This window comes from Sphaerodactylus townsendi, linkage group LG08, assembly GCF_021028975.2.
Source record: "Sphaerodactylus townsendi isolate TG3544 linkage group LG08, MPM_Stown_v2.3, whole genome shotgun sequence".
Classification (NCBI taxonomy): domain Eukaryota; kingdom Metazoa; phylum Chordata; class Lepidosauria; order Squamata; family Sphaerodactylidae; genus Sphaerodactylus; species Sphaerodactylus townsendi.
The window spans coordinates 81,226,815-81,234,918 of record NC_059432.1 but is presented as its reverse complement, the minus strand read 5'-3'; positions in this window follow the sequence as shown (position 1 = coordinate 81,234,918).

Sequence of the window (8,104 nt, the reverse complement as noted above, 5' to 3'; positions counted from 1 at the left end):
TCAGAATGATTTCATGGCCTAATTAAGATGTACTGTGAGAAAATTCAGGAAAGTTTGTGCTTTCCATAAGAAGAGGGTCAGCCACTGGGTCTCCTTGTTTATACCTAATTTATAAAGTAAGAAAATTGATATTCTGATTTTAAATGGGAAATAAAAATTTAAGATGTTTGGTTAGAATGTTCTGACACATACAGAAATGTGTGCCTAATGAAAATGCTGAAAATATTTCCTCACTTGTGTAAACTGCTCAGTGTCAAAAGTCAGCTAACTCTCTGACAGGATGACTTTTAATTAAAGATAGAACAGCATAGTCCACAATACTGGATATGCTTAGGAGGTGAGCCTTGACAAAGAAAGTAGCAAGCAGAGCAAAAGCATCAGTTAAAACAACCTTGGTATTCCTGTCCCCCATATCAACAATATATTAGAGAAGACTCCCATGTTTAGTCTAAAAAATGTGTTTTAATTTTTTCCTGAATAAATAAAGAAGCAGGTGATAGAATCCAATGGCCATGAATTGTGAGGCCTTCGTTTCCCTGTTCTCTAGCAGACTATGTTAATTGAAATGGATTTAGAATTTCTGAAGATAAGATGTAACTGCTGAAGCAAACAGAGTCCATGTGGAGGGATGGACACATACTCTAAAGAGAAGGCCCTTATTAAATTTTACTGTCAGTAGCTTGGATCCAGCACGGCATTTTCATAGGCAGAACATTTTTTGCCCGCAGAGGGCTACTTTATTGCCTCCCTCTTTCCAGCTGCAGCCCAAAATGCTGCCCATGAAAACTCTGCACTGGGCCCAAGCCATTGTTTGGAGAGGTTTAAGAACAATCATACCTAAAATAATACCCCGTAATGAAAAGTGGGCTAAGAATCATCCTTCCACTTAGCTTCAGTCTCCTGTGCCACAACTTATGTAATTCTGTAGACTACCTGCATTCTCAGGAGGTACAGGGGGCTGTAGGAAGGGGAACCCTGTGCTGTGAACAAAACTCCACTTACTGTATTTTACATCCAAGCCTTTGTTTGCTGCCCGAGGGTGGATCACTTCTTGTGCGAGGCCCCTCTATAATGATACACATCACACCGTTGCTGGGGTAATAAATTGGCCATAGCCATTTTATTGAGCAGAAGCGTGAGGCTAAGCATGGGTCTGGATCTGGTCAAGGGTAACGCGTTGCTACAGCTCGGCAGGGCTGGGTGCCGCCCAGTCCCAAGCTCGACGCATCTACTGTGGGGCTCTGTCACGCGGCCGCTCCTGGCCAGAGATGTTCCCCCTTTCGGCCTGGTTCGACAGGGCGGTGGCCTCTTGTCACTGTTAAAGCCGTTCCTCAGGGGAAGGCGCTGCTCCCTCAGCCCCCTTCCTTCCCTTGCCCCCCCCCGCCCTTCCAGATCAATAATACCCATGCGCCAAACCGCCGCGAACTAGGCTATGACATACAGCATGCATTAACATATAAAAGCAGGGTGAGGTGGGTGGGCAAATCGTCGGCCGGCAAGCACATGGCTTGCACAAAGGAGGGCAAGTCCCTTTAAAGCCTCGGCTCGCTCCTCCTTTCATCCGGTGGCGCTGCCCCTTCCCATAGTGGCTCCCTTTCCATTTCCGCCCTTGTCTGGGCAGTGCCAGCTGGGCTCGTTCCAATCCCCCACCCCGATCAGCAACTCCGCCTCGTGGTAATTCACAGGCGCCTTTTGCCTTAATTTTTGCCAGAAATACAATTTTCTGCAAAATTCATCTGATGCCCCTCTCCACAATTTGGGATAACTCATTCTTGAGGATTCAGGAAACAGAAAGAGCAGTTCCAACAAACGCTAGGGTGGTAAAGGGATTTTTTTAGTGAGAAGGATGAAGCCACAGAACTGGCAAATAGCACACAAGGACATCTCTTGCCTTAAAACCCAAGTGGGTTCCCATAAGTCAGCTGTGACTTGACAGCACTTTCTACCACCAACCAACTACAGCAACAGGTAGTCTGAACACAGTGGTACAGTCTACAGTTCCTAACCCTACACCCCAAGTTTTTTCTCAGCCATATTTTTACAGAGCTATTTTTTTTTACAGTCCTATTCTTGTACACAAAGTCCTCCTGAATATTTTTCCTTTGGAATTACAAAGGCTCAATCATAGTTAATATTCCAGTCTTCCTCTATTCACGGGGGGGGGGGGGGGGGGGGAGAACCTATGTAGAAATAGCAAGCTCTGCCCCATGATCTGGTTCCATATGGACTGTAGAATGTTTGCACAGGAGTCCATATATAAATGCAAAATGTAGTGTATAGATTATGTAAATGGACTCTGTATGCATAGCTATGTCAGCTCCTGTGCAAATGTTACATGGACTGGGGACATGTGGAAAAGGCAGAGTGTTCATATACCGAATCCATTTGAACAGATGGGTGCTGTGTGGTTTCCGGGCTGTATGGTTTCAGAATTCTAGTAGCATAATTCTAGTAGGCATTCTTTCCTGACATTCTCGGCTTCCAGAACGTATTGGCATCTTCAGAGGATCTGATAGGAATGAAAATGCTGGCATGAAGATGCCAGCGACAGATGCAGGCGAAATGTCAGGAGAGAATGCTGCTAGAACACGGTCATGCAGCCCGGAAACCACACAACACCCCAGTGATTCCGGCCGTGAAAGCCTTCGACAGTACATTTGAACAGAGCTATGAGCCAAGGTTAGGATGTTGCTTAGTTCCTGTTTCTCCCTTTGCTCTTGCCTGAATTTTAACCCTTCCTCTCACTTGTTTCTTTAGCTGTTTTTATTGCCATGGTTGAGAAAATTTTGCTAATTTATTGACGATTTTAGTGCTGTTTTCAATCTCAGGGCTTTCAAAGTTTGAAAATTTCAGGTTTTTTCAAAAGTTATTATTTTATCATTTTGATAGATTGTTGGGAGCTTTTTTTGAAACATCAGCACTAAATATTGTGATATATATTGTAAGTAAGTAACTGAATAATGCAAATCTACAGAAGGGGTTAGAGCATCTAATTCTAACCTGGAAGACCAGGTCTGCCACCTCAGCCATGAAGCTTACAGAGTGATCTTGGCTCAATCTCTCAGCTAATTTTTTGTTGTGAATGGTTGTTGTGAATAGAAAAGTGGCGGCAGTGCGAACTCTGTTTGACTCCTTGGGGGATATGGGAGAATAAAAATGTAACAAATAAGAAATAAAACCATATTAAGTGTCATTGTGTCAGTTATTGTGCAAGCAAAAGGCAGAAAATATGGTTATTAAAGTAGATGGTGTTCTTACAAAGAATGTGTTCTGTGAGCAGCAATTTTTTTTCTGAAGCACTTTCATACTTCTCATATGTGATAAACCTCACCTTCATTAACCACTTAAGAGGATAAGGAGATACTTCAGCCAAGAATGCAGACAAAGCAATCTGTTTCTGCTGTTTATGTCTGTATAAATGATTGACATGGAGGCTGTTATTTTTCACAAATGAAACTTAAAACATTAAGCTGATTACAGCTTTTTAATCCAACGACTTGAATTATGAATAATACTAACCACTGAAACCATTTTCACTATGAAGTAGGGAACAGACCAGAATGTTGGACAGGACTGGGAGACATGCATGCAAATTCCCCCTCAGTAATGATGAAGTTCTTGGGATCATACACTTTCTTCCCTTGCATATTTAAGAATTCCCGATACAAACCATAGCTTGCTGCTAGGTGCAGATTACAAACTATGGGTTAGGGCTGCCAAATTTCAGGTAGGGCCTGGAGATCTCCTGGAATTACAGTTGATCTGCTGATTACAGAGAGCAGTTCCCCTGGAGAAAAAGCCTGCTTTGGAGGGTAAACTCTATGGCATTTTACCCCAGTGAGATACTTTCCCTCCCCAAAGACTATCCTCCCCAAAGACCATCCTCCCCAGGCTCCACCCCCGAAAACTACCGGAATTTCCCAACTTAGAGTTAGCAAGTCTTCGATAGTTTATTTCTCACCTATAAACCTGAATTCCAAATAAGGGTTGAATCCTGGTTCATTATTCATATATAATAAGAAATTATTGTTTGCATCAAGAAGAGAAGGGAGAGGGAAAAGACTGTACAGGTCCAAGGATTGTTTGCATAAGACTGTACAGGTGCAAAGATTGTTTGCATAAGAACAACTGTGCCAGCTAATCACATCTGGATGCAGCCACAATTTCTCTCCCTAAGGAAGTTTACCTAGTTCATTGCAAGGATAAGGACATGCCAATATGGGATCCGTATAGATAAGTATAACTGTATGGGTAAATGAAAGTTACATTCTGAGTTACATTCTGTAAGCACAGACAGACACTTTAGCTGCTACCTGAAGTTCCACCTCCTGAAGTCTGATTGAAATATGTGAAGAGGCTTCTGACCTTTCACAGTTCTACATTCCATCCCAATGTGTGTGGCTTGTCTTGCTATGTCCCGGAATGTTGACCTCTGTTTTGAGATAACTTTGTTTTCCATGTTTTGACTGTTAGAAGTGAAAGTATTCCTTCAGACAGATTATTTTGGACTATGTATATGCCAAAATTCAGTTTTCTGGGTGGCCAAGAAAAAACCTTACACATACTTGGAATCCCCCTGATTTGAGAGAGAAATGTTCCAGCAATTGATGATTTAGTATTGTGTGTATAACAAATCACAAAGCTTTATTGCAAAAGGAAGTACCTATATTTCTGTCGCACATAAGTGGGTTGTCAGTATGTAAGGCCCAAATAATGACTTTTGCAACTCTTGGTCTCCAGAGGCCAAATTTAAAGCCACTAAGGTCGAAAGTGTTTAACTTACCTGGACAGGGAAGAGTGTAAGGCAACTGAACAAGTCAGTGGGCAGGGTGTGGCCATAGTCCATTTGGTCAGATGGGGCTGGCAGGCAATATCAGCTATGACTAGAGGGGAGGGCATTCTCATAAGATGGAGGATGGCCTGGGAATGGAGAGGAGGAAAGGACTGGCCAGAAGCACGGGGATGGGTCTGGATGCTAGGAGGACTCTAAAGGTTGTGGTCAGGTTGAGCCTAGGGTGGAAAGAGGAAGGAAGGGGACTTGAGAGACCAAAGGCAAGCAAGATGTGATGAGAAAAGCCCCCTTGTTATTGTCACTAAGAGCACAGAAGGGCAAGATCTGTACGTAAAAATGGAATAAATTATCTTTAAGCATTGGTTAAGTTCTTTGTGGAAGGAGGATAGGGTGGAATACCTGCTACCACCTGAAATCTATTTCATGCCACTATCCTGCAAATGGTGTGGAATGCCCTGACAGTGACCACAGCGGATGACCAAAAATAGTTGCCACGGAGGAAGGAAGTGTGACCAGGCACAACATAATTCATGGATGATAAGGTTAATCAGAAAACACAAGGAGGCCTCAGGCCAAGTATCATCCCATGATGGAGGCAGTTGTTTCTGAATGCTGCCTGAAGACAGAAAGGAGATTCATCTCAAGCTATTCTGAAGCACCACTTGCTTCAGAGAAGTGGAGGACTGCCAGGACTGGCTCTTTGTTTTGGGGACGAGATGCTTTTGGGATGACTCAAGGATGTTGAACTCTATGTCTCATATAAAATTGTTGGTTTGCCTGGAGTACTCATAGCTCAATAACGGTGAATGCATGGTACAAAGGCGAGGTAGTACAGCCTTGTTTGCCAGGTCTCACCATACAAGATTCAGGTGGTGGAAACTTTCTAATAAGAACCATCTCCATGATCACCACTTAACTTGGAGGCCCAGCTTAGGGGACCAGTCACAAAGGTCTAAGAGAGAATCACGTTGGATTACATCATGACTGATGTATTCAAGGAACTTCTTTTCACAATTTTAAGTGTATACTGGACCAACGTAACAAAAGGCATGAAGGAGAAAATGATGGCATTATTTGGACCAGCTATAGTTACTTAAAGAGCAAGACAATCAAACTATAATTACAGTAAGTTAACAAAAACATCTTTTTATCATGGCACTGCCTATCTCTCTCAAGTAAATCTGATGCATTTCCAAATTTCAGGTAAGATAAAAGGTTGAAAATTTCTTGACAGTGAAGCACATCCAGTGAACATTCTGTTCTTTGGCCCCTAGATTCTACCCTCTTTGTATGTTTCTCTGTCTTGTCCCTAACACTTTGATGCATTACAAAGTGAATGCCAGTTATAAGAACTAGCTGAAGTAAGTGGAGATTTTGCTTAAGCAGCAGTTTGCAAAAGGAGGGAACTGACTGGAAATGCAAGGATGAGTCAGGTCTAGTAATTTCAGAATACTGCTAGCAAAGCAAAACCAATATATTAAGATTGTTTCATGCATTGTGAGCATCAAACATGAATTCACTAAAGTTATCAAAGCTATTAAGAGCTTTATATGTTTTGCTGGTGGTTGCTGGAACCAGTATGGCAAAATCCAATTATTAAGCCTTCAATAGGTTTAGCCTACATAGACCAAATGATGAGACGGAGAGATGCAGAAAAATTAGTTGGTTCCCAAATAACCTGCGCAGTCACTTGTGAACTGGATTTTCTTCTGGAAGGCAGCCAAGCTGAGAATAAAGAGAAGCCAATCTAGCACACCTCTGACAACACCCTTGCATCTCAGCACTGATTTCAATTTTTCCCAGTTAAGAAATAAAATAGTAATTGGTTGGTTTTCAGTTTTTTCCCCCTGAATGCGGTATCTTCAGATTCTTTTAATTAATGAGCCAGTACAATTTGCTAGAGTTTTCAAATGGAGACTAGGGAAACAAAAGTGGGACACCGGGACAGGGAGATGCCCGAAATATATATAGATCTCAATTCTGCACTGGAACTAGGGTTGCCAGCTCTGGCTTGGGATGTGCCCGGAGAGTTAAAGGGTGGAGTGGGGTATGGAGAGGTGGGAAGACTTCAATGGGGTATAATGCTACAGAGTTTAACCTCCAAAGCAGTCATTTTCTCCAGGTAAACTGCTGTCTAGCTGCCCAGAGATCAGTTGTAATCCCAGGAGAGCTCTAGAAACCACCTGGAGGTTGGCAATCCTAACAGGAACTGAATGGAAATTTTACTTCTGAGTGGGAGTTAAAACCAGCATATTGTTATACACTGTTCCACATAAAGATGTCAGCTTGGTTAGTTGAGATGCATCAGTTGAGAAAATTATATGCTTCTATATTAGAAAATAGTCCCAAATGAATATGAGAAGTATTCACTTTTATATACTGCCTTTGTCAAAATCATTGTTTTGTGCATTATTGAACATGGTTCTTTGATACAAGAGCATTTATGCTGTATTTTCACCTTCAAACAATTAGGGGAAACAGGGCTGGGTAGACACTAGGTCCCAGGCAGAGCATTCTACAACAAAGAAGATCCTACATGCTTTGTTCTGGGGTGGAGGAATGTTCAATCTACTAACATCTTCATGTAAAACAGAGGCCCCTTCCGCACACGCAAAATAATGCGTTTTCAAACCACTTTCACAACTGTTTGCAAGTGGATTTTGCTATTCCGCACAGCTTCAAAGAGCACTGAAAACAGTTTGAAAGTGCATTATTCTGCATGTGCGGGATGAGCCAGAGTATATGGGTTCACTGAACATATTATATTGACACTGAACATATATATTGACTGCCAACAGCACCTTCAGTAACAACAAGTTGAACTGCAAGTATCTATGTTTTAATTTTTATTATTGAATAATTCAAGGGCTAATTATATTAAATAACAGTTATATTGTTTTTATGTGTAAGCCTCCTCAATACTCAAGAGAAGCGGTATATACATTCCATAAGCAAGCAAGCAAGCAAGCAAGTAAAAACAAAAGATATGCTTATTACAAACCACATCCAGTAGTATATGCATCCAGACTAATTTCATTTTGTTTTAGCTAATACGTTGTATCTGAAACGCTATAATTTAGGTTTTTTAAAATCACACATAAAGCTCAATAACTTCTACCTAGTTTCTGGGTTTATCAGAGCATTAAGCTGTAGTTCAATTATTTATTCAGAAATCTTTTAACGGTAAATTATAGAATAGGCAGTTGACAAGATGCAAGTGATAGTAGGAATCCTGCAAGTCTGCCCCATCCATAGCAGTAGCGTTCCAGGGGCGTGGCCAGGGAGGAGCTGATAGTTTCTGCCCGTCCGTTC